Source organism: Lepisosteus platostomus, chromosome 2, assembly GCF_059453375.1.
Source record: "Lepisosteus platostomus isolate fLepPlt1 chromosome 2, fLepPlt1.hap1, whole genome shotgun sequence".
NCBI lineage: Eukaryota > Metazoa > Chordata > Actinopteri > Semionotiformes > Lepisosteidae > Lepisosteus > Lepisosteus platostomus.
In genome coordinates, this window is record NC_142612.1 from 78,005,741 (window position 1) to 78,033,479 (window position 27,739).

Sequence of the window (27,739 nt, forward strand, 5' to 3'; positions counted from 1 at the left end):
GAAATCAGCCCTGACACTTACGCCTGATCCTGCGCCGTCCCAGGACAAAAGTATAATGTCGTCATTTTACTCTCACTTGTTCTTCTATCATTTTCCAAAGAGTTAACATCAGCAATCACAGCCTTTGCTCGTCTCCAGTGAGCAATACTCTAATTGAGTAGCTGACCATTTCTGCCAATCATTTGGTCTTTCCAAAGGATGCTTTATTCACCAACAGAAATGGGACAGTATAACTGGTCCGCAACTCTCTACCATTTCCCAGTTACTCTACTGGATTCATATGCAACGCAGCTAGAACTTGACCGTTTTGACATGCTTTTGAAAAACTATTTATGTATCAGTTAGTAAAATCTGAGGCTTCGCAGTTCCTTCTCATTTAGATGGCGTGCATTTTAAATGTGACACATCAAAACCCATCTACCCATCTGTTTTACTAATCCCTGGCATCATGTGAAAATTCACAGCAGACATGCAGCATGAGTAAATTCCTCTTGTGCTTTACCATGTGTTTTTGGATGCTTCCTACTAACATAGGCACATGCATTTAGATCCAGAAAGTTCCAGTTACAGTATGCTCTGTGGCCAGAACTCTCTCCTCTAGCTCAGAGGAGCCCACTCCACAGAACGCAAATCCCAGCTGGGAGTAACTGTAGGCAGGATTGGCACTTTCTTACCTTATTTTCCAAGTGCCATTGTACTGAACAGAAAAAGAGTGAGTTATGGGACAAGTTTGTGGCCCAGCTGTTTCTCCTGTCTGCTCTCGTGTCTGCTAGCCACGCATGAGCTCTGCGATTTACGTGACACAGAACGGAGCAAATGAGAATCTGATGAGTGCGATTCCCCAGAACTCTGGAGTGTAATAGCTAACTGAGTTATAGTCATTTAGAAAAAAACTGTAAGTTTTTTTAAATAAAGTGCTTGTAGAGAGAGTAACTAACGGCATACAGTATAGTCCTATCTAGCAGTAGATTAAAATGCTTTCATCACTGCCAGTCTATATCTACAAAGAGGATACCTGCTTTATTAATGCTTTATGTAAACCGACAAAAATAAAAAGCAGAAATTAAACATAAGTCTTACGATTGAGCCCTATTATTTCTTTATTGTTTTGGCAATAAATCATGCACTGTCAAATGCTGCAGATGAGTTTGGTACCAAGATATGGAAAGTGAAATGTAATGTTTTCATAGAAATCTAACACCAAGGCCCAGGCTGTTTACCGTTCTTTAAATATCTGACAGAGTGAAACAAAGAAGAGCTGCTTTCATTCTTTGGCCAGCTCTCTGGAAGAAGCCTCAGTTTACCAGCCCAGGGGGAGACAGGGTCTCTTTGTAAAGCAGTGTGCACTCCCAGGGCTTGCCTGAAACAATATTTTCGTTAAAAATAACAAACGTCCCCCTTGCTGAAAATTGAAGCTGGTAATGGTGAATGAAACGGAATTTAACTCACCCCCCCCCCCCCCCATGAAATCATGACATTGCCGTGCCTCTGAGGCTAGAAAACAACAACGACAACAGATAAGCAGAACAAGCACTACTGTGCAGCGCTCACAGGAGAGAATAGAAGTGATATTGTTGTCCTGCCACGTATGGGCACACCTACAAATGTGCAGATGGCCACGGTTTCACAGGGGGTTGACACACAGCGGCAATTCATACCATAATCAGAAACCAGAAACCTTGGACAATGTGTCAATTGTCAGGTCGTTGTGTACGAACGCACTAAGTCGGGCCTTCAGAGAGTGTAAGTGAAAACTTGACAAAGACACTTTAGAAGCTCTGAGGCATGCACAGCAAACATGTGTTTCCTGCCTGAAATGAACGCTGGAAAGACAGTGACTTTACTCACAGGGTAAATGAGAGCAGTGCCGCTACAAATTTACATTGTCTCCGATTAGCAACTCTTCGATGACAAGCATGCAACAGTCTTGCATTATTTAACAGATATGTGGCTTCACATCCACGTGGAACCCTTTAAAAATAACACAGCTAGAAACATTTTAGCTCCAGAAAGGCAATATTGGAGCCTCTCCATTATTCCCTGCTTATGAAAAACCAAACAAACACGTATTGTGAAAGTTCCACACCGCTGTTGTCTCCACAAAAATCAAAACGTTTAAAAATGGCAAGACTGAAGACACTTAACGCAACATTACAATAATTCAGATAATTAAAAGTGAAAACTGAAGTGTCTGTAACACTATAATCCTTCCAAATTACAGGATATATTTGTCTGTGCTACACTCTAAGTGCTGATTGCTTTGCCGATAACATTCAAAATAGTAATTTAACAATAATTAGGTAATGAAAAGGTGTTCAGGCCTACATTCTAATGAAAGGTTCTTGCACTGTTATTTCTCCATTTAAAGGCACAGTAAACATTGCACTTAACATGCCAAACAGCATATATTAAACACTTTAACCTTAAAGCTAGAACAGAGAAAAAAATACATCTCAGCAACAATTTACATTTTTTTGGAAGAATCCTGTTGTGCTGTTGATTAACACCAAAACAACATCCGAAGTGACTATTTGTTTTTCACGCACTAGCAAAACATCTTACCAGCTGCTTGTAAGGGCTCATTCTCCTTTTTATGAATTTCAAACTTTGTGTCTGTTCAAGGTTTTACCTTAATACGTTTTCAGCACACAAACTGAAAAGAACATTTTGCAAACATGACATTACATTTATGTCCCCCATGTACTATTGGGTAAATCTCAGATTCAACTGAAAACTAACAATACCTTTTTTAGAAATAGAATTGGGATTTGCAACCCAAGAAATCCATTGTTAATTCTGGAGACGTACTGTACGTAATACGTGGAGTTATACAGTGCACGGCTAACCAGGTTCACAAGGCCTAGTTAGTATTAATATTCAGAAGAGCTATCTATTCACATATCTGCTCTTTCATTCAGACAAATATTCCGCTGGACCTTCAGACACACGCACAGCAACAACGAGAATGTATAGCTGCCTATTGTTCTGGAGGCTGATGACTGTATCTCCCAAGCAGGAGGCAATGAGACCTCTTCCTGAGTCAGCCAGACCAAGGCACTGCTGTGCTGACGAATAAGTGCACTCTGTCGATCTACATTTGCTTGTACATGTTGGAGCACAGGTCCTCCTGCAACTGACAGAAGCTTTAAAGGGGTGGGTGTGGTACCATCTATGCAAAAAAGGAACCACTGACAGGAGCTTCTGTTCGTACTATCAGATAATGGTGTGGAGATATTCCTGTTTACTTTACTTGGAATTAACGCCAAAGATAAACCTGAATGTCCCATAATTTTGAAGAGCTGCTCCATTGCAACAGAGATGTCTGTACGAAATATGCAAAAACCCACACTGAAATTCAAACTGGGCCTTTGGATAACGTCCCTCTGAACCAATAAATAAACAGCTCGCTCAGGCTCCAGACTTTTCGAACTTACGGTATCCCTATCAGTTTTTTGGCTGTAAGCTCATGTGAAATAGCTCCGTGATGCCATGTTGTCCTCGGCCTCTCTCAGCCCTTTAATGGGTAAAAGCCTGCGATAGCCTTCCGTACAACTTCTGCCTGAACTTGCCCGATTCGAAAGGCCTTTTCTGTTGTTTTCTCTAACAGAATAACTTTCCTCTCGCAAGAAAGGCTAATAAAGGCATGATCCTTCTCCTTGATCACCCCTGTTAACACTTATTGCATTTACTTACTTGCCCTACAGTTTAGGTATGACGCAGTACAAAAAAAAAAAGTGAAAAAAAAATGCTAAATGTCTTCCACCCCAGTAGCTTGGCAAACCCATACTGTACTGAAATACAGCACTCGCCATATAAGGACACACAGCTAAACATGTCACGCATAATTTATATGCAGTAGGCAGAGAGTTAACCTTTCAGAGCACATATTTGGACCACATGCAGAACAAGCAGCCTTCGGAAGCTTCTGAACGAAACCAGAAAGGGAAAAAAACCTTAACTAAAAACGGAACTCACAAGTCCTCCAGTTCATGGCAATGTGTCATCATTTTGCCTTAAATCAAGACCCTGAAAAGATGCCGGTGGGTTATCCACCTGTTTCTCACTCTCGGATCAGTCGAAATACAGCTCTCGAGCTCTGCTGTGGTGTGTGCCTGCAGCACTCAGACAGGAAGAGGCTGCTGTATACAGATCTGCAGCTGTGACCTTCTGTTTTCTTTCCAGCTAAAGATGGTGTGCGATGTGAAACCTTAAACCGCAGTAACTTAGCCCCCTCAACCTGATAAACGAAGCCAGTGCAGGCACAGCCTCAGCTTCTCCTATCTGCTCAGCCCCTGAGCTCTCCCGACAGCAACCCAGAACAGCAGTGAAAATTGAGAGAGAGAAAAAGAAAATGGAGAAAAAACAAAACAAAACTTACCTCACATTTTTTGTGTGTGTTTTCAGATCAAACCAGACGGCAGAGACAGTGCCCAAGGCACTGTGGAATTCATTATTTATGGATGACACAGCAATGAAGTGAACCTGCTCAAGCTGCTATCAGAAAAAGCATTCTTACAGTCTCTCCACATTCAGCTGCAGTGGGAAGGCTGTTGAATCTAGCTTTGCAGACTCCTCTCCCTGCCTGCTGTTTGCCCCTCCCCTAAACGCCTGCCCTACCAGGAAGCAGGCACTGTGTGCAGCAGACTAGACTGGCCTTCTCAACTGTAGAAGTGATCAAAATACTTGCCAGACAGCCTACTATTGCTTTCACTTACCGGATTCCTAACAGGATACCTACCAGACTGTCTTTATTTGTCCTTCCTTTATTCAGCCTTATTTGTAGCACAGATTACATTAGGGCACAGCGCGAGGAAAGAAGTAAAAGCTCTTCAGATGGAATTTCCCCCACTCACACCTCCTGCTTCCCCTACAACAAGCTGCCTTTGGTTCAGTCCATCTGATATGTAAAGCATATAATAACCTCTGAACTCCAGTGCTACACTGTGCAATTTACAAATACTGTTGCCATGGACATTCCAATCAGATAATACATTAGATTGTACATGTGGGCTTTTAACTGGCTTTTAGCAGGAGTCCTCACTCTGTAGCTATGACAGTCAGCTTGATAAATCTTTGTGACGCCAACGTGTGAGTGGTGGGTTTTGACTTTCATAAATATTTATAATTCAGAAAGGTCCCAACTAAAATTTAATTTCAAATTGAGATTTGTATCTAGTCCGGTGACATCTTCTAACCAAAAAAGGAGTCGTTAAAGAAGCACTTAAGTTTAACGAACGCAAGCTGCAGCTTGTACAAGGGAATTTCAGCAACAGTCAAAGCACTCAAGGCAAAATTAAAACCGCTATGCATCACAGCTATGCAAAATCCTCCTTTTATTTTATGTTCCCCTATAGTTTTTAATTAAGAGCTCCCACTTCAAAGTCAAGTCACAATAGTTGAAGCTACACAGGGCTGCAATGATGGCATCTCCTTGAGGTAATTTCTGAATAAATGTGTTCTACAGCAAGCGTAACACGTTCCTTTCTAGGAGCAACGTTTTTTTTTATGAGCAATTTATGTTGAAGTTGAGACAGAGCCAGGATCACAGTATGGCATGGATGGTCCTGGACTTCTGGAGGTGCATGTCTAAGGACAGACAATTTCACTCAGGTCTTTGCACGCCTAATGTGTTTGAAACACTGACACAGAGCCAGAACCATGTCCAACACTAGTGTCAACAAATTAACTGTAATAATTCAGCAAGAGGGTTAAATCCTGCCTATAATATCCTCAGCTTATACTGTCACTCTCTGATTCTTTTAAGCATGGCATACAACTAATCCACCAACAGACTTTTTCTTTGTTCTGTATTTCATTTGTGACAGGCTTGATCTGACCACGAGCAAGAATATAATTCCAAAGACTGTCTGTGGTTATACACCACATTTGAAAGGAAGTTTAATTGTGTAAAAAGACACTAATGTTTCTCTCAGAACTTTGTTCAACCAATCTATAAAACATGGATATCCTGAAATGTCTGCTTTATGAATCTGTATGGTGGCTTTTGAAAGCTTTTTAATACTTGCTCTGTTTTTCCAATTTCAAATGAGTCTTTAACTCATTTTTCAAGCAACTGCTTTTGTGATTACTTTCACCTGCAATATACTGTATATTTTTCACCTTTAAACATCGACAAATTACTTTACAAAATAGGAAATGGTTCTTTGGAGAAAAATGTTTTGACATTCAACCCCTAAACAACATGCCCACCGTTTGTCCACAGAGGAAATTGGACACAAGGCGTTTGTTCTGGCTCTTAAGACAAGTTTTCAAACTTTGAAGTCTCATTAATGCTTGGTGTGATGATTGAACAGATCTTCTAAGTAGTCCTTACAGGCTTGCTCTGTGCATTTGGCAGACAAAAACAACTGCAATTGTGACCAAAGCATATGTTTGGCAACTGGTTTGCTTGTGCCTTTGCCTTTTAAAACTGCAAGAGAATGAGCAAGTGTCACAAGCAGGACTCATCCCCCTGGTGAAGCAGGAAGTGAGTGAGCACTCTATGTAAAATGTACACTGACCTCTATTAGACATTTCATAGAACTAAACACTAAAAAGCTTTGAGCCAATGAAGCAATTATCTGTCATATCACAAATCAATGGTTTTAAGTGTATGCCTTTAAAAATATTTTCTCTTTCACTCAGCACAGCACAGTATGATTAAATGTTTATCTTTTAATACTATTTTTGGCATTGAGTTGTCACAGTCCACTTTAATCTTTAATCTGTGTGATTTCTAACGATGAAATTCCACCTCACTGTACGGCTGTAACGGACCAAGAATTTGTAGGCTGATGGGTTGATTTCTAATGCAGATTTATTAATGGCAGCATTGAGATCAGACAAGAAAGGACTAATTCTCATTGTATACAGTTGCTACAAGTGCTACATACTCCATACAGAAATAAAGTAGTAACATGAGTACACACAGAAGCTTCCATGTGGTAAAATGTCTTAGCTTTAGATTTTCTGATGTAATTTTTCCAAAAACAACACAGACATTAACTAAATCTAGAAAGGGAGCTGTATTACTTAATGAAATTCAAACTGTATTCCAAGAACAACACGCGGACTGGGAGAAATCTGCAAGCGGTATTCTTAAAAAGGACTAGAAAAACAAATAGAAAGGATCATTTTATTTCTGATTTGGAAAGTCTGTAATAGGAACTCCCACTTTAAAAGTACGCTTTTGGGAGCATAATAACCCAAGGTTTGTCTGTCTGCCAAAATATTGAGCAATGCCAAACGTAACGATATTGATCATAAGCAAAACGCCTTCACAAACAATTATTCTATGACTCGATTCATCCTGAAGAAAGGCACGAAATCAAAGCACGGACCAAGCTACTGATGAGCTCTTCAGCCAAGAGTTATTTGAATGAGGAAAGCGCTGCTCTGGAACCTCCTGGAAGAAAGGAGAAATCAAAAGGCGCCTTTTACTTCACAGATGTGAAGTGAAACACTGCCTTCACATCACTGACGCAGTTATCACAGCAAAGAATTACAGCGCACTCCCACTGCTGTGATAAAGACCATTGTTCACCCCAGAGACGCTACGACGTTTGTTTTTCTATACCTGGCCCAGCTGGGCACTGTATTTCAAGGTTGCTTTAGAATCATTTACAGCCAATGGGTCTTGTTTCTAAAGACGTAGTAAATGACTGAAAAAAGATGTGCGTAAGCAAGGAAGCTGGTGCTTGCAAGGGTAGGTGCTCCTGGTGCAGGCAAGCACATTCGTCATTAGCACGGCTGTGTGCAGAGCACAGGATGGCATTGCCGGCCATATCTAGATACGAATGATGCCGAAAGTAGGCGCTGCCAATAATTACAGGGACGACTTCGAGAGCATGTGGGGAAGTGTAAGAGAGAGAGAGAGAGTTTAGAATCTCTTCTCAAGCCAGAAAAATACATTTTAAATGATGGAACCTTGTTAGCCTGCACAAGCTAAAAGTACAGTAGGCTGAGAAGGCTGAGGCTGAGGCTGAGAAGCCATCGTTCCTGCAGACGTGGAGCTGGCCGGTGGCTGAGGAAGCCGCGCCAGTGATATGCGTGCCCAGTGTGCTCGTGGCGAAGCTCTCCTCCACTCACATTCCTAGCCGGGCTTGTCTTGTCTGATAAACTCTGGGTATCCATGTCCCCTGAGCTCTGGACGTTTATCCTTCCTCCCTCCTTGCCAGTGTGCAAGGAACCTCAGTGTTCAGATAAACCATCTCAGTGTTCAGATAAACCACCTGGTGCTGCACAGAATACTGTGCGTATTTCATCAACCCCCTTCCTTCTACCTCTCTACATCATTTGCATACATTGTCAATGGACGTATTCAAGTGTGTAAACCTAGATATTTACAGTAAGTTTCAGACATGTTTACAAAGGCACATAAGGCTTTCAGGAGCTTTTAGCTGTGGTTTGTGATTATTGATACATTACTGCCCGCCTTTATTTTTCTCTTTCACACTTCTAATCACTTAAAGGAGGACAACATTTCTATGAAACACCTTCTATTAACTTTTTTCATTCTTCCTTATTACACAGATCATTACTGAGGAATAAAGTTTCATAGATAATTGCATGAAACTCCCAAAAAATTACACACTGAGCATTAACGTTGTATCTTTAAGAACGTTCCTTATCTACCCTAGAAAGTGACATCTCTGGCCACCTATATCAGAGGTCTCTTCAACAGTTTCTCACCAGCTCTCCTGGGATTTGTCTGAATAATTGCACACACACACAACAATGCCCTGTAGTCTGGATTTCTGTGCTTGCATGCAGAGCTAGTTGATATTATGTAATACAATCTGCGCATCAGATCTTTTCCTCTAAGAAGCATTAATTCAGCAAAGTCACAGGCTGAGATGTACAGTTAAATTCAGTCTCACATGTCATCTATTCAGAATAATAATCTGCATTTTTTGTCTTTAAGGTCTCCTGCTAAGGTATCCTGTTTTGGACACATAAGATAATATTGATTTTTTTTTTAATTGCAAAATGAATTGAGATTAGCCTTGGCAATATACAGTACTCATTCTTCGTTTTCTGTTTTAAAGGCAAATGTCTTTTTTTATATTTTAAAGGAACAGTATTTTCTCTGTAAAATCTGTACTGCATAAATGTATTAGTGAATATCTACAGCCTCTATAATACTAACATATTTCTAATATTTGATTTTGAAAAAAATAATTTCAATGTTATACTGTATGTTATGTGTAATATTATATTACCTAATAAGCTGGCATTAAATAATAATTAATTCTGCTGGCACTTTTCAGGAAAGAAGCAGGCCTCAATAAACACTCAGACAACAATGACACTGGTCACTGAAATAACAAGCAATATATCAGCATTACATATAGCCCCCAAACAGATAATAGCCTTGATGTGCTTTGGTCTGAATCTGTACTGTTCTTGGTTTGATAAACTGAGCCCCAGATTACCGGGGCTGCCACCCGGAACAGCACACAGCCCAGGGACCTGCTGCCCTGCTGACTGGATTAGTGGGTGTGGCACAAAAGTGTGGGGTCTGGAAGTTGAGGTTTGGAAATTTAGGGACAGGGAAGCAACGAACTGAAAATAAAACAACTGCGGCTTCTGTGGCAACTGTGGCTGAGTCTTAGGGAAGACTCAATACTGAGCCTCAAGCACTTTAAACTGAAGTAATGCCATTCTGAAATAACCAATGAAAAAAACTGTTAGAAAATCATTTTTGCCAAATTTATTCTAGGAAGGATTATTTTAAATATAATGTATATAAAGAAAAATCCCTTGTAGCCTGCAAGGCTCAGAGAACTCTTATTTCCTTACCTAAATAAACCAACTAACTCACTAAATTGCTCAAAGGTCATGTGCGTTCCTCTTCTTTATGAAGCGATGAATTAAGGGTGTCCTACAGGAGAGCAGGGGTTCCCCAGTCCCGGTCCTGGAGGCACAGACACCTGCAGTTTTTCATTCCAGCAGATGGATGTGTTGCATGATGGGAGTTTTTGTTCAACTTGAAGTTTTGTCATTTTCTGTCATTTATGAAATGCAAAAGCTAAAAGCCCCCCCTCACCCAACGTGTTTAAGAGCTGACAACAGTCAAACAGGTCAAATTAATCCTGTTATTGAGTCAACTAAGGGTTCAGTTAATAACCAAGAGCTTGGCTGAAATACAACCTGGGTGTGCGGGTCTTCAGAAAACCCCATGAACCCCTGATCTAGACAGCCTGCTGGACTGTAGACCTCCAAAATCAGAACTGGTGTACACTACCTAAAGACACAGCCAACAACCCCCAACTTAACACAAAAGACACTCAGGGAAATACAAGTGCTTATTAGTCCTTATTAGTCCAAGTGCTTATTAGTCCTTGTGGAAATTTGCAAGTACACACCTGTCAGTACGGATGATCAAAATCCACTAACTCTGCACAGCAAAGTGTAAAGACCTGAAGTCCTAAAGCACACTGCCACTCCTTAAACATTCTGGCATGCAGTTACTCTGACCACTGTGGATTTTTAATTCAATCATTGTATTTAGGGGCTACAGACTGCTTTAACATACAGACGTGTTCATGCTGGAAGACTGCACATTTCACTGTAAATTAGAATTTGCTATCAACTGGCTTATCTGGTTAAACAAAGAAATACTATTATTTCCAGATTAAGGAGAGTTTAATCTGTTTGGAACATCACAGCGGAAAACGCCTTCCAAGATTTGACTGCAACAAGATTTATTTTTCCATTTTGTTTCTGAGGTGTTGAAATGCCACCCCCTTCATTGATGCACTGCTACAGTACCAAGGCCAGCTAGAACTGGGTGTCTGATAAGGACTTTGTTAAAGACCTTTGCGCTCCTCCATGGGTCTGTTAAATAAAATAGCCAAAATTATCAGATTGGGAGATGTTTTTTTTTCCCTTTAAACTATTTTCTCACACGCAAATAGCAATAATCTGTTCTAAAACAAATTAGGAGAAGCCTGAACACTTAGATTATTTACATTTTGTTTCAGTTAATTAAACTAAAAAAAGTTAAATTAATTTAACCGGTAGAAGATTAGCAGTTTCACCATGATGTAGCCCTGCAAATTAGGCCTATGTGTTGCATGCATTTTTAATGCTTCTTCATAGACTACCTAGAATTACTATAAACAGATACAGATTCAGTTTCTACTGAAACTGGAAAACTGATGTGGAATGCCCCTATTGTAAATAACAAAAATACCAGACAAAGGTATGCAAATAACCCAGTAAAACACTAAAATCTTTTTTCACCTTTTCCAGATTCTGTTTTTTGTTGTTGCCTTAAAGGTTATTTTAATATTTTTTTATTATTTAATATTAAATAAAACAAGTATGATCAAAATATCTCTGGTGTGTATTTTCAGCTTATTTTGACTCTATATATGAAGATACTGAAACACAAAACAAAGAGATCAGAGAGCCCCATTTTAAATACACCATGACACTCTGCACTTGTTTGCAAAATATTTTTCTTAAATAACAGCTTAGCCAATGCTACCCTTTTGAGGCAAAATCACTTTAAAAAGACACTGTCCTAACCCTAACAGACATACAGACAGATGTATCAACATTATATATTCAAAAATAAAACATAACAATGTAAATACTAATGGTAGAAATCTGAAAAAGAAAAAAATAATGAGAACATGCCACAGCCACCTTGGTTTCAGTTGCTAATTTTGGTTTCAACAATGCCCTCAGAATAACGAACATTTGCACTTTGAATAATGTAAAACAGGATGAGGAAAACGTCTCAACCACAAAAGAGAGAAAAAGGCACCTTAACCGATCTTTTGCTGATAATGTTTTTATGGTCATTATTCACAGAAAGAAATATCTGCAGATCGATCTAAAAAATAATATAATTTACAGCTTAACCAAAATTAAAATAGCAGACAACCGATGGGGATAAGCTGTGCCCCAATTTGACAGACAAACTTGGCGCTGCAAAAAGTTTTCTCCCCTGGGTTTGAACTGTTTTGTTCCTATCCCATGATGCATTTGTTTTCAGCAGGCCAAGACAAACTAAAACACGTTATTCCATCTCACTGGGTTTCATCATGGCCGCTGTTTCTGAAGGTGCTTAGTCATTTCTATTTATAATGCCTGATTTGTCAGTGACACTACAGTATTTAACTGTTTTTCCCAAGGGAACCTTCTATAAAACAGGTGGAACCACTAGAAATATTAATTTGAGAAGGTTAAGAGACTTCTAAGTATAAGTATGAGCAGATGGAATTATAACGGACAACAAGCACAGGAGCAGAGCAGCTACACTATGCGCTCTGACCCTGCTACCCGCCTGTGAGGAATTCACCAGCATGAAAGGCCTCCACAAGTCCATCGCCTTCCTCATAGGCTTAACATCTACCAAGAGCCTGTAAATGATTGCCATGCCCTTGTGAATTCACACCTAGGGCCACATGCAGACATGAGAATCTTTATTAATAAACTGTCCATCAGTGATGGTAATTGCAAGACCAAAAAGAGTTTGACCAAGGACAACAAACTGCTTTGATGGAAAAACTCTCAACTGAAATATATTTTCTTTTTAATATCTTTATACATTTCCCTAGATCAATAAAGACTGAAATAAAAACAGCCCCGCTAACATAATATTAGCTAGTGCAAATGAATTTTTAAGATTATTTATCTGTGAGGACAAGCTAAGTTAATATTCAGTTCCATAATTCATAGCATCTCCTAAAACACATCTTACATATGAAATGTGCTCCCAGCAAGATAGACCTATAAAAAAGTTGTTACTGGTCAAAGTTAGCTATATCACACTGAGTGAGAACACCGATCCATGGCTGGAAACTTTGCATTATTATTTAAAAGGAAGATTAAGTTTGGGAGTGCTGTGCTCTGCCAAGTGTTGTGAGACAACAAAGACCATGTTAAATGTATCCATACACATAGACATGTTTATGTAAGTATTCAAACCTGATAAATCAACATTCATCACTCTCATTCAACCACCACGCACAACCTAACACACTCTGAGAAAAGACTTTTAAAGGACTTAAAGAAGAATTATGTTTAGCAGTCATGAAGCCTGTAAGAGGACAATTACCTGTAAAATGTATGTCTAAAGAAACTAGAAACTGCAGAGAAGCACTAAAAACAGTGCAAACTTTTTCATCTTCATGTCTTGGCCTTTCTCTTTGCTAACAGCAACTCATTTATTTATTTTTTTAATGTTAATAATAAATTAATAATAATATTGTGTAATAAACTCACACCCCGCCAGCACTAGAATGTAAAGCACTTCCGCAGTGTTTACCGCTCAGTCGTTAGAGTTGTTTCACACATCAGGAAACACTGCAACCTCAAAATGACCAGTATATTCTGCATGAGGACGCAACTTCTTCAACGACCAAGCCTGGGTCAATGAGCAATGTTTCCCTTTTTAGGTTATGCCCAGGTCTTTAGCATGACTATTTCCAAATATTCTTTTGTAAAGACACAAAACTACAAGAAAAATCAAACTGCTCTTTCTTTAACGTTCTTATTTTTACAATCGTGAGGTTAAAAATACAGCTTGATATCAACTTCCAAAATGAACTGACAGCAAATAATATTAGAAAACACTTTTCAGATCACCCTGAAAAATTGATGGGGCAAATGTAAATAAAAAAATTAAACATTATTTCATTACAAGTAAGTGCATAACAAACCACAAACTCAGAAGTATGTTACTGTTTTTGTTAACAGGACAGGATTAACTGTAAAATAAAATTTAAAAATAAAAAATACATTTCCCAATCAAGAATAAAATAAAAACTATAAAAATGTATTTCTTTGCTACATAAAGTTAAATTCAGGTTATTTCCAACAAAAACAGTCATATTAACTGTATATTTCCAGTTAGATCTAGTTAGATCGTGTTTAATTCAAAATTGCCAAATTGTGGGTCAAATATGTCCGGATTAAAAGAAAAATATACTCTTTTATATCAACAGTTGCAGCATCTTTAGAAAGTAAGGACCTTCAATTTCACACCACAATACTATAAACTGAGAAAAGAGCATCTCCATTTATTCAAACAAATCAAGAGTAACTTAAAATCATTTTCCAAATCTGCGTGTTCAACTGCACGTCTTATTATACAAATTAACAGTGCTGAAATCTGAGAAAGAGAAATATACAAGCATTTAATACTACTAACTGTAAAGACAGACATCTTCCTTACCTGACTGCATTTGATGCATTGAAGCCGCCTTAAAACTTAGTGGAACCCGGAGCTGAAGAGCTGCAGTTTGCAGTGCATTCTGGGCTAATTACAACATCCTTTTTCTTAGCACAGGGGATGATGACCTGGCTGAAGAGGAAACTGTGAAAGACCTGAATAATTGCACTCTTCAAACTCTATAGGTCTAAGAACATTAAATTAGTTATTCTTAGACGATTGCTCGGGGTTACTATGGCAACAGACTCTTTTTTTTTGGGGGGGGGGTTGCTTACATTCTACCACCTCCAAAAGAGTAACACATTTTATCTATTTAAACATTTAAGCGGAAACCATACTAGCATGAACATGTGACGGAAAGCGCTACTCCTTCCTTTGAGTGAAACACAGAGCCTGAACATGAAATGAAAGTGTAGTCTTAAGGCGTACGTGTTAGTGTTTGTTTATATTATCTCGGGACAAATCGCTCCCCCCCCCCACACACACACACCACAACCCCCCCCCAACTCTGCAAACGGTCATGGTCTGGCCCTATGCTAATCAGGCCACTTACATCTGGTCTGCAAAACCCTTGTGCAAACTGACATGAGCACCAGCAAGGGTTCCTGGAATCTGGGTTGTGGTTTCTGTCCATCGATCTGCTGCTGCTTCCTTCCTCTAGCTGTGTAACCATCTGCTTGTGACAGATAAAAAACAACAACCTTGCAAAACTGCTGCAGTTACGATCTGCATCGCGCCACTCCTTCTGCGTTTCTTTTTAACCCATGCGCGCTGCAGGACCGCAAAGCAGGTGCAAATGTCTTACACCTCTGATCGCGAGAGTAAACACACCTTAGCACCCTGTCTTTTCCAGTTCTGACTACACATTCCATACCATGTTACAGGCCAGCCAGAAGAGGAAGAGAGATAAAGAGAGTGCTCTATAAACTGAGCTAAGCATTAATCTAAGGCCAGGTTTCTCAATCCCCTGACCATAGGCTGGCACCGAACCCTGGAACAAAGCTGAATTAGAATCTACAGTATACAACAACAGTTACTCAGGTGACCCACTAGCTTGTTGGTGGTTTTTAGGCTCATTTCTACACTTGAGAAGAATATGGTGTCTATCTAGAGAACTGATTCAAGATTCTCTTCCAGCCATTTCTTGACAGAAGCCAGGGTAATGGCCACAACAGCATGGTTTCAGCCCAGTGCTCCAGGGTTTTTTTTTATCAACCACAAGAGTAACAAAAAAGAACTCTAAGATGTTTTTTTTTGTACTCCAACGGTCCAAAAAAAATAGTCGTGGCAGCAAAAAAAACCCAATTGTTGATAGGTTACATGTGGCACCTCCAGCAGAGACAGACTAATGTTGAGGTAGTTATTAGGTCATGGCCCATGACAATCAATAGCAAATTACTCTCTCAGAACTTTCTTTTATTCCTTCAGGACTCCAGTGCTCATTCCTTTTAAACTTAACAAATCCTCTGCCATTTTGTACCTGAAAATTAGGAAATGTCTGCACTACAGTCAGGTTCTGAAATATTCATGCAGGAGGGAACACCACAGAGCTGTTTGATCCAATGCAGTAACATACCGCACTGCTTCACTGTCTGACACTCGACAGTGTTGATATAGTACAGTACTTTAATTGGGAAGAGCTATGAAATGCAGAATCATTGTTGCCTCCCTACAGTTGGGAATCGGTTACGATACAGTAAGGCCAGGGCTCCCATTTCCCCATTTGCAATATGACATCCCAGATAGACAGCACAAAGCACTGCAGATAGGAAATCTTTCTCTGTTAAAAGGCAACTTAATATGCCTGGCAGAATGAGCAAAGGCAAAACGTGAACAGCACTTTGAACAGTCTACAGTGCGCAGGCGGCTTAAAGAAATCTGTCCTGTGCACCTGATGTCTGCAGAAGCAAAAACAGGGGATAAACCTCATTTAATAGCCTGCATGGGGTCTCTGTCAAACTTTAACACCAAGTTTCTGGTTTTGCTGGAAAAAAAACTACATATCATGAATCTTCAGAACTCTCTGCAGAACATGGAAAAACCATCCTAAGTGATAGTAATAGTAATAATTATTTGGTATGATTACTAATTATTAATGAACGCCAATCATGTGTTCGCATTTAAGATTACTGAAGATTATTTGAGATGTTGAATTACTGCACATTCCCAGTGGGCGTGTTACTGTACAGAACACCATAGTTAAACACCGGCCTTTCTATCTACGAGATAGAAAATTAACTACAAGAGTTTAGGTTCATTTACTTATTTCAACCTGTGAGTCCATGGCAACTTAAATTATGTCTTCGTGGCCAATTAAACCTGATAACACACCTGCGATGCATTAAGATTTTTAAATGAAATATTTTCAGGAGACTTGGGTGTTCAATCACCACTTCGAAGCACTTTATAACCTGTGACTACCATGAATAAATGATACTGTACAAGACAGCTCTTCTCAGCCTCTGGTCAGGCCGAAACAGCAAGTGGAAGGTATCAATTTTTGGCGTTAAACAGAGTCTTTTAATGGTAAAAGAAACTCTGAAAGTGAAACAAAAACCCCACACCAGTGCTTTTGACCTTACGTTTGAAAGCATTCATCCTGAAACTTGAGCGCACTGAGGGCGGGCACGGCAGCAAGGTGATCAGTGCTGAGACCTTGTGGGTCCTGGGTTCGAGCCCGGGCTGGAGCACCATCTGCGTGGAGCCTGTCCTTCCAGGGCTCACAACAGATTTTTCTCTGGTTCATTCCTGGCTTCCAGAGACATGCCGGCTAGGTTAAGTGGCATCTCTAAATTGTGTGGGTGTGTGTGTTCAGTCCGCACGTGTGTTTGTGTCTGCCTTGGCGAGTGCGGAGGTGTGTCTTGCCCAGGATGTTGTCCTGTCTCGTTCCCTGTCGTTCTGGAACAGACTCCAGCTCCAGGTCGCCCCCTCCCTTTCTGGGAACAAGCCTCTCTGTGACCGCGGACTGAGGGAACACACACGTGCTCCTGGTGCGGTTTGTTTTCTGAAAGTAAAAACTCAACCAATCAGATAATACAAAAATTCCATAACAGTACAGAAATAATTACGGACCATTACAACAGTCCTTGCCCTTGGGCTCCGTGTTCTTTAATTCACTGTATAGTTTCTAACATTCGTTAGAAAAAGATGGCAATGTAAATTAAATAAAGGTGTATGCTAAATTTTCAGTGGGTTTCTATTTAATCTCATCAGCACATCATCTATTTGTTTGGCTCGTGGGCTTTGCACAGTAAATCATTTCAGAAACATGGTTTGTTACTAAATTACCACAAATAATGGGGTCTCCCACTTAAGCACCTCCATCTCCTGTTATAACAGGGTAGCACTGTTGAAAAATCAACACACATATGGACATGAATGTACTTGTGTAGGCACACTTATGTGTACCAAAGCAACATCCAGGGAACTTTTATCTAAAAGAAAACCATTAAATCTTTTGTACAATACAATCTCCTGACCAGTATCCCCAGTATGTGAGGAAATTCCTGATGATCAGCACACTGGCACATGCAGTTTCCTGGTTCCTAATGGCTGCAGGTGCAAACAACCCCAGGAGTCCTCATTCTTCAAGGTGAACTTTGTTGAAGGGATAATTAGGCTCAGCTAACCTGTCAACATTTACCTTCATTGAACGTCTTCATTTTTTCCCTGCATTCATTTCTGTCTTTTTTTGTTTTCAAGGAGATACCTCCTCCGACAACAAAACAAACACCTGGATCAATTTTTGATGAAACACCTAAGAGGGTCACTCCAAGGTGAGAGTTACACTGTTTCTGTGGCTCCTGGCTGTACGGTGAAGGCAGGGGGGTTCTTTAAGATGTTGCTAAAGAGCGTGTAATGTATTCAGGTGGAGGGACACCTTAGTCTTTAATCATATGCTGGCTTTGACCCGCCTGGTTTGAAGGGCGACTGCCTGCCCATACGGATGAGGAAGTTGAAATCCAGTGGACAGGCAGAGAGGGTGCTGCATTAGCAGTGGAGCTGGGGATGTTGGAGGAGTGTTAATGCAGTGGAAGCTACAGAACAGGTTCATATTCACACCCTGGAGCCAGTGATTGGTGGCATTTAGGCATCTTCTTCAACTAGACTCTTATGAACTCAATTAGTAACACCAGGGAGTAGGGGGTGGCTATTTCAGACATTAATGGTGTTATCATAGTCACAGATGTTATCATAGTCTAGTTTAACAGAGAGCTGTGATAAATAAAACAATGAACTGCGCACAGTTGTGTGCAAGTCTGCAAGTCTTGCCTTGAGCAGAGAGAGTAGTTTATTGATGAATCGAGCTGATTTCATCTGAATTTTCAAAAAACGTACCTTCACGGTTCAATAAGCAATATTTAAAATAAATATGTGGTTCAGTGCTCAGGCAATATATTGACGTGCAAGTACCTGAAAAAGCTCACTGTTTAAGTTTAATTTATGATTGCATAATTGGAGCAATTTATCATATTTCCAGCCCCTTGAGCAGTTAATCATCTGAACCGCTCAATAAAATCCACTGTGTTACACTGTATATGAAATTGAGTATATTGAGCTCTGGCTTTATGTGGAACACATACAGCACATACAGTGGAGGTGCACGTTTCTACCCTCCGCTGTTCAATGCAATGCTACAGTATGTAGCCTGCACAAACATCTTTACATAAAATATAAAATAAGGTACAGTGGCAAGCCCCACTGTCATGAGTCCTGACAAGCATTTGGCGTGACCAGATTAAGAATGATCAAGATGTAACCCAGAAACACGTGGTAACTTTGGTTCCAATGTTAGGATCTTGGTGTCTATGGGAACAATGACAGTGGCATTTAATTCAGTTCATGGCAAGAAACACTCAGACTGCCAATGTACTGTACAGTGAAACACACAAAATGAAATGCTGACATGCCCAACCCACCTCCTGCGAAATTAAACCCACGTTGCTGTTAAACAGGAAATGTGATGCACAGATAGAGACTTGTGAGACTTACCTCATCCTTATATTTAAATAAACAGCAACTTCCCTATCACAACACAACTCTGAAATAGACTGATTATAACAGAGTGCCCATAAACTGGATGCCTGGGATGCAATAAAGGTGATGCAGGTCACTCAAGAAGGCAATTCAGTTCTTAGGCATGGATCTAGCCTAGCAGCAAGCTCAGAGATCTCTGTGGCTTGAGCCTGCTGTAGTTTTGCATCACCAAGGTGATGATCCTACAGAGCATGTAAAAACGACACCAAGCTCACAAATAATGAGTCACACTGGGCTGCAAAAACAATTCCCCCCCCTGGAATTCTCCTACATTCAGAACAAGTCCTGTGCATTCACATTAAAGCAGTAATTTGGGACCTCTCAGTATCAGTAACATTTTAAATTTCAGTCTCGTTATGACAGCATGAGCAACTGATTCCTTTATCCTTTATTGTAGCAGCTATCCAAGCATGAATGCAGCACATGGCGAAGTCATTAAATGTTTTAATAGATGTTAACTATGTGATAATGGTTTTCAACAAAGCTAAGAAAAAAGTGAAGTTTAAATTTTAACAAGTAAGTTACAAAAAAACTCAAAAGGTACAACACAGTTAAGTAGAATCTATTGCTATATACTGCTGTTTGCAATCGGAATAGATTCTCTAAATCAAGACAATACTCTCTTTTCATAGCAACAGAAATATTTCTCTGTGAGCAGTCTTTGCTTTCCTGGAAAACTGACAAAGCTGGCTTCTGAAAGAGACCACTGAAGCATCCCTATGATTTTATAACTTCTCAAGGTTTAGGAAACCATCTCAGTCATGCATGCTGCTTATTTATCCACTAAGTTAATGCCTGAATATTTTCTCTCTACTAATTGATCGAGAATGTGAAGGCAGAGGAACATGCCAGGGGCTTCCAGGTTGCTGCTTCAAAAAGGATTTTCATTGCTGGCCACACTTCAGTGTTTGATTGGCAACCCACACCTCGTCCACTGTCTCAATCAACGTTTCAACTGAATTCTGCAGCTTGGAAGGCTAATTCAAGGTCTGAAAAACTACCACAGGGTACACAGATGAAAGAAAAAATAATCATAACCCCAAACACCTCTGCAACATAGACATTGGCCAACAAAAGTTGTCCGGCTTATTTTTAATGGTAACAGAGGGCAGGCCCATTTGATTTTTATACTAGAAAATAAAAGTAGGAAAAGGAAAATAAAATTGATTTTCACTGAATGATTTTCTAACCGAACTAAAGGTACTGTAGCTGCAGACTCCTATTAATTCACCGGTAAATATTAATTCCATCCATTTATTAATAAATTACATAAAATGCTATATTTACATTTCATACTGACTGCATTCAAACTTCATTATTTACCAATGGGTTGGATGAAAAGAGCAGAAACTATAAATAATTCACTTCATAGAATTTCTGTATATATGAGGTAGGAAATCCAATCGTAACATAATTTCAGCTTCATTACTACAGTATATCATGCTTCAGTTAGGCATTTATCATCTTTTTTGATTATTTTGATTAATTGTTAGGTATGATCACCTGGGGCTATTTCAGTTTCTTATTTAAAAGTATTTAATTTTTTGCTGCCTAGCTGGACCACAAATGTATGCACTATACTTTAACCGCTTGCTGCCAGCAGCCATATCACCCTGCAACTCACAACTGGCAACCCACTGAAGCTAAGCAGGTGTGAGCCTGGTCAGTACCTGGATGGGAGACCTCCTGGGAAAAACTAAGGTTGCTGCTGCAAGAGGTGTTAGTGGGGCCAGCAGGGGGCGCTCACCCTGTGGTCCACGTGGGTCCTAATGCCCCAGTATAGTGATGGGCATACTGTAAACAGGTGCCGTCCTTCGGATGAGACGTAAAACCGAGGTCCTGACTCTCTGTGGTCATTAAAAATCCCAGGGCGTTTCTCGAAAAGAGTAGGGGTGTAACCCCGGCGTCCTGGCCAAATTTCCCATTGGCCTTAACCAATCATGGCCTCCTAATAATCCCCATCTATGAATTGGCTTCATTACTCTCTGCTCTCCTCCCCACTAATAGCTGATGTGTGGTGAGCGTTCTGGCGCACTATGGCTGCCGTCGCATCATCCAGGTGGGGCTGCACATTGGTGGTGGTGGAGGGGAGACCCCATTACCTGTAAAGCGCTTTGAGTGGAGTGTCCAGAAAAGCGCTATATAAGTGTAAGCAATTATTATAATTATTATTACTGTATCTCTGACTGCCATTTGAGTATCTCTGTGTTTGGAATAGCTGGGGCTGCCAGTTGAAATGAAGGACAGAGCAGAAACAGGAGCGGAGGCCACACTCCACTGATGATGCCGGACTGTAGCTGCTTGTTTCTTTATGGGGCAGCAGAAAACCCTTCCTGACTTCCGCTGTCCTGTTATCTGTGTGTGTGTCTGTTACGCCACTACTGTATTTCAGCTGAGGCTGCTCTCTTTCCTAATCCGACATCCATGTCATCTCCCATCCCCGGGTCATGTGGAGCCACTGACGCTACCAGAGAGTGGAAAGAATTCAAATTTGGGACGTTCTGAATGACAACATGGACACCTGTGGGAGTGAAGGGCTTGTCAAATTCAAAACCAGTACTTCATTCCTCCGGGAAAAAGAACCCAAAGGGCTCTCTCCCTGTCCAACAGGTATGGTGCTCCCCGTGAGCACCTGTTCATTTGCAGTCAAGTTATAAGACATATTTATTTGTGCCACTTGATAAGTGTTTTTTTTTTTAAATAAAATGCCGTGACAATAACACATTGATTTTTTCAGTGGATCAAGCCTTTCCCTCACGTGACTGCACTCAGCTTCCAAGAAGCTTCTCAAGGCTCTCCATAGTGGTGTTTATAGCTTTACAGCCCTATAAAAGGAAATTCAAGAATAATGGCCAATAGATTTATAAGCTGAAGAGGCCTACATTTGGGAAAAGCTAACGAAGGAGCTTACGATCTGTATATGCCCGTGTGTTCTTTCAATAATGAACTGGCACTTGGGACTGTAAAATTATTAAAACAAGCTGGGCCAGCGAGCTCAACAGTAAGCTATCACTTATGCGCTTGCTTGATTTGTCTCCAGGCATCATATGGAGAGTTCATCAAACACAGATAAAAGGCACAACTGAAAAAAGGGGACGATGCATGGAGTTATGACAAAGCCCAGAATGCATCCCAGACTTTGACAACTCTCGCAACATGTTGAGCTTGCTCAGAACAAAAAGCAAGTAAATGCTATAAACGAAATGTGAAAAGAGTTCAGAATCCAAGGAAAACGTATTACAAATCGGGGAAAATGTGTTACAGCTGTTAAACTCTTCAAAGAGAAAGACTTAAAATGAAAAAAAAAGCCTCTTGGACTTCTTTTCTTTGGCAGCTCCCACTCGCTCTTCATTAACGCAAGTGGACAATTTATTAACTGTGCCACGCAGCGCGCACACTGAAAATAACACAATCTTTAGGAAACACAGGCAAAAACGCAGCTGTCAACAGTGTACACTGACACAAAAGGTGAGTCAGGTATGCAATCTCTCCAAAACGTCTGTCTTTATCATTCAAATGAATACTGAGCGCAGTCAGAATAAAACCAATTGCTCTGTGTTTTCCACATCGGCCGTCCTAACATTCCATTATGGTCGACACAATCTTCTCCCCAGCCGACACCATCCCGATGGCAGGATATTAGTATATGCCAGAAAATGCAGCCTTCATACTTTAACAGGGAGAAGCCAAACTCAGCATCCATTTATTATAGGAAGCGTTAAAGTTTCATGCTTTTAAATTTAAAATATTAATTTCGAATGCAAAAAAAAAAAAACTTACTTGACACCGTCTCAACAGCTCTCTCTCTGTGCGATCTGGCAAAACCAGGCCTGTTTTAGCATTTCCTTTGTGGATGCCAGGAACTGAAATTATATTCCTTCCCTTTTAAGGCTTTCTCAACTCTCCTGGCTCAAAGGCAGACATTTAACGGACTGCTCTGGGCTTCCAGCAAGACGGCTGAGCTGTATTTACTCCCTGATCGCGGTTTAAGAAGAACACAATAATAAATGATAAATGAGAGACTGTCCCCTATGCAAAGCAAGATGGCTTTGTAAAAGGGCTGGGATTTTTCAACCCCTCACTGTTTAGTTTCAGACCTGAAACTAATACTATAAAAAGCTCTATCACTCTGCAATAAACAAAAGACAGGTCTTTAATATACTGTATACTATGTGCATATATATATATCTATCTGAAAAATGCCACATTCTCTAAACAGTGTGCACTGTCATCAAGTGCACATGGACAGAGGTCATACTTACACACCTGCAGTATAAGCAAACCTGACTTGAGGAGCTATTCAGGGCTTTTCTGGGCAGCCTGGCTGTGAATGCTGTCATGCCAGAGGTAAGGTACTGTACATTAAAACCCACTTCCCTGAAGCTGTGCAGAGAGTTCATTTGGCAGAAATGAGCCCAAAGAAATGAGAGATGGAAGTCAAATACAGTACATGGCATTAGTTCAGACTAAAAGAAAGCTCTTTGGTATTTTGCATCCCTGGAAAAAATATATTCAGTAAGGAGTTTATTTTGCATTTTCATCTTGCGGTGCTTAGGAGTATTTCTTTTTACAGTCGTGTTAAAATTGTGAAGTGGTGATTTTTTTGTTTTATTTTGAAACACGTTTACCCCTTTTTCCCCAAACATGACTGACTGAATTGTAGATTTAAATTCTTATTGTATTAGTTCTGTATCTTCATTCCCCTTACTTAAACAAACTTAGAGGGATGAATCACTTTTCTGACCGGCCAGCTTAGAGCTCCTTGATATACAGTATTTGCCGCAATGGAGAAAACAAAAAAATCAATTAAATATCTAATAATGTATTAACTGATTCGATTTAGAAACACATCACAGTGAAAAACATCCTTTAACGTACCCCAATTTTTTCTTCTCTTTATTCTTACAAATTACTATACCAGCAAGAAATCTGAGACAAATTTAGAAATCAATTCTCTTAAAAATAAACAAACGACCTCGGCCATGACTTCTCCTGGATTGTCAAGGAAAACATCTCCCCAGCCTCTTTTTGAAATAAGATGACAAGCATCAATTACAAAGTCAATGGAGCTCCAACAGACTCAGTGCCCAGAATGGGAGACAAACCATCACTGCCTAGTGACATTTTGCATTTATTAATTTATTTTTTGGATATTTTGGCAAGAAGAGAGCAGAGAGCTTTAAGTATTCCAAGTATTTTTGGCTCACTCAGTATTAACTTTTCAATCTTTAAAATATGCCACAAAACAATAAGCAGAGATAAATAGTGTATTTGGCATGGTTTGCAAAGGAGCATGTTCTTTTTTTCAAATGTGTTTTCCCCAGATTTTAGTATACTACTTAGGTATAAAATCAGGCTGGATCTTGTTAGTAAAAAAGTTAGAACACTGCAAAAAAGGTCATTCTTTTAATACAATGCAGTTACATGGTATGAAGACACAACAAAGAAAAGAGTCCATGCTGAGCTGTGGTAACAATCTGTTCCCCACAGTTTCCTCACCCTAGAGCATGCTTTTATAATTTGTGATCTCTTTTAAATTTAATTTAGAGCTTTACACACAATGCATGTGTGAGAGTGGTGAATTTAGTGTTCTGAAAAAATGTCTCATTTAGAAATCTATTAGAGAGATTATAATGTTTTTTGCAATTTGGGGCTATTACAGTATGTATATTATTACACAGTATTACATGAGGCATTAGTTTAGAAAGAGACCGAGGACCGAGGGCAGGTTGAGTTCGATGGTCACAAGCTGACTGTGACTGGGATTCCACTGGAGGCAGTGTGCAAGTCCAGTCAGTGAGAGTCGCACCTCTCCTCCTGCAGGGGGCAGCGCTGACTGTGACGTGATCAGACTTGAGTGGCAGGAAGTTGGTGGGGCTGGGGAGTGTGTCTGCACTCCCTCATTCTCCCCCGTGTGCGGATACGGGTTCGAGACTCATCAGCGGAGATGCAGCTCCAGCATGGGTGCCCCTATTCTAGGGACTGTTTTCAGAGTAACATGTGTTTGAGTGCATTTGGGATCATACAGACAGAAGACTGTGATAAAACTGAAAAACATTAAAATGTGCACTATCCTACTATAAAAATGTTTAATAACGTCAGTCCTTTTTTTCTATTTGGATATCTAGTCCAAACAACAAGAATCTCATGGTATTTATTATTTGGGATCAGGACAGTAAGTTTATTTTTATTTGAATTACGTGCACGAGTTTATAACAATAAAGAGTATAACAATTGACTGTATATTTGCAGTCATGCAGTTTCCTGTTGAGTTAACACCTTCATGCAGATCAAAAAGAAAGCAAGTTTCCTGATCATGACAATACCAACAACTGAGACAGGGTATTGATGTAAATTCTGAGAGCTGTTGTCCATGAAAATACCAATAAAAGAAGAATATACTACAGCGAACTATAACTACTTTAATCCACCTGATGAGCACTGTGTCCCCTTTTCTAATGAGTTTATTTTCCAACTCCATATCCAGTGAATTGCATTTGGATTGTATATCACACAAACGTGAAAGGTCATGATGCCAGAATGCCCTGAAATCAACAGTATCACCCTTAACTATCTAAGGTAGTTCAACCTGCTTAGAATTCTAAAATTAATACTCTTTTGTTTAGACTAAGCAACTTCACACTTGAGTAACTTTGAGTTTTTTACTTTGAGTAATACGATTCATATCAAATTAGGGCTTTATCTTGAAAAGGGTAAGGCAGCAGTCTTTAAGTGCAGATGTTATCATCATCATTATTTCCTGAGCAGATGCCCTTACCCAGAGTAACTTACAAAATATACAATACATGTATTGTACATATAAAAATATACAGCAAATAAGAGAAAACCCTAAAAACCACAAATGTCAATAGAAACAGAGCGGGGAGGCAGAATGAAAATATCCACTGACACACTGACAGTACTAACAGTTTCCCAGGGCAGTAAGAGAAGTCAAACTCGCTGTAATGCAAACATTTAGATGAATGAGCATTAACACAACAACCACATATCTACTGTACTGTACTGTATGTGCCTTAGTTTATTATTATTTGATCTGATATTTACTCATCATATAAATGGTTAAGAGTACAGCTATAGAGGTATATGGATTAACCGTTGTTTGCGATTCAAGTAATAATTTTTTTTTAAAAAAAGGAAAAGCAACACCGAGATATTTAAACAGTGAAGAAATCATCCCTGACAAATCCAGGATTCCCTCAAGAAGCTCTTCCCTTGGACAGAAACATACAGGTACAGTACATATGGTCTGCAGTCAGATCAAACCTGGCTTTTTGGATGAACAATCCATCAAGCTGGCAGCAATGCTTTGCAGATGCTCAGCAACGCAAACCAGCCTCAGTCCTGCAGAGGGCTGAAACACCCCAGATCTGCTGACCTCGCCTCACAGGTGCGATCAGGTTGTCATAACGTCTGAATAACTTAACTTCAAGGTATGAGTTCCACCTCATGGTGACCAGAAACTGTCCACACCTATCAGGCATCTCCCAGTGAGTGGCACACTCATGATACCACCGAACAGTCCCACAAGAAGGTGGACTGCAATTTTCTGTCTTCATTTTCTTGAAGCATTCATTCCCTAATCCCAGCAGATTCAAGCTACTTAACAGCTACTTAAAACCTTACAATTAAATAGCAGCAATGACAGAAAACAGTTTTAAAGTTATGACAGAATTATTAAGTTATTGCATTGTACATTAACATAAAAAAACAGTATATGCAACAACCCAACTATAATTTCATAAGGGTTAAAACCCAGACATTTGATTATCTATGAATATATTAAATCACGGTAGCTAATATTGCTAGAAACTAATTAACACTATTAATAAGCAAAGACTTTTTAGCATTATTACAATCAGATAAGATAATATCACTTTACTGACACATAATAAGAGACAATAGAGACACACAGACAGGGAGAGAAGCTGGGGGTCAGAGCGCAGGGTCAGCCAATTATACAGCACCTTTGGAGCAGTTGGGGTTAAGGGCCTTGCTCAGGGGCTCAACTGAGTAGGATTCCTCTGCCAGCCGCGGGATACAAACCAACAACCTTCCAGAGTGCAGAGTCATAGCCACAGAGCCACAGAGCTCACACATATTAATGTGCTTCATTTTGTGCCAAGGTCCATCTGTATTCTGTGCTAAATTGTTCACGTACCTGTAAGCTCTGAGTTACCCTCTACAGCAACAGGCTCTCCTGAAACTAGCCTCTGCATTTCTCATTCAAGAGACACAAAGACTGCACTAAAATAGACCCTTGTTTACAAGGGCTCAATGAAGGCAGCCATCCACTTAAATTTGGATTTAATATTACAAAGTGAGACATAAGAATCACCCAAATAGAACAGGGCGGAATGTTTCCTGTATGAAAAAAACCCTGCCGAGACATACTTGTTTTTTTCCATGTAGCACATACACACAGGTGTGGGTGTGTTTTTCATGATCAGATACAGTACTTTATAGTACCTTTTCAAGGGTGCAGACCTGTTTCTA

General features: G+C 39.9%; 1 protein-coding gene across 22 annotated transcripts in view; it reads right to left on the bottom strand.

Annotated features, from left to right (window-relative positions):
* The window catches only part of mbnl1 (muscleblind-like splicing regulator 1), an 88,153-nt gene extending 65,128 nt beyond the window's left edge, over window positions 1-23,025 (bottom strand). For 2 of the 22 annotated variants that reach the window (XM_088620238.1, XM_088620131.1), the window contains exon 1: window positions 4,379-4,584. The gene's annotated coding sequence lies outside the window, so the exon portion shown is untranslated. Of the gene's footprint in view, window positions 1-3,975; window positions 4,119-4,378; window positions 4,592-4,738; window positions 4,843-14,191; window positions 14,393-23,005 lie in introns of those variants that run through there. The other 20 variants (XM_088620207.1, XM_088620141.1, XM_088620211.1 and 17 more) reach the window with 17 other exon arrangements.
* Window positions 23,026-27,739: the final 4,714 nt, after the last annotated feature.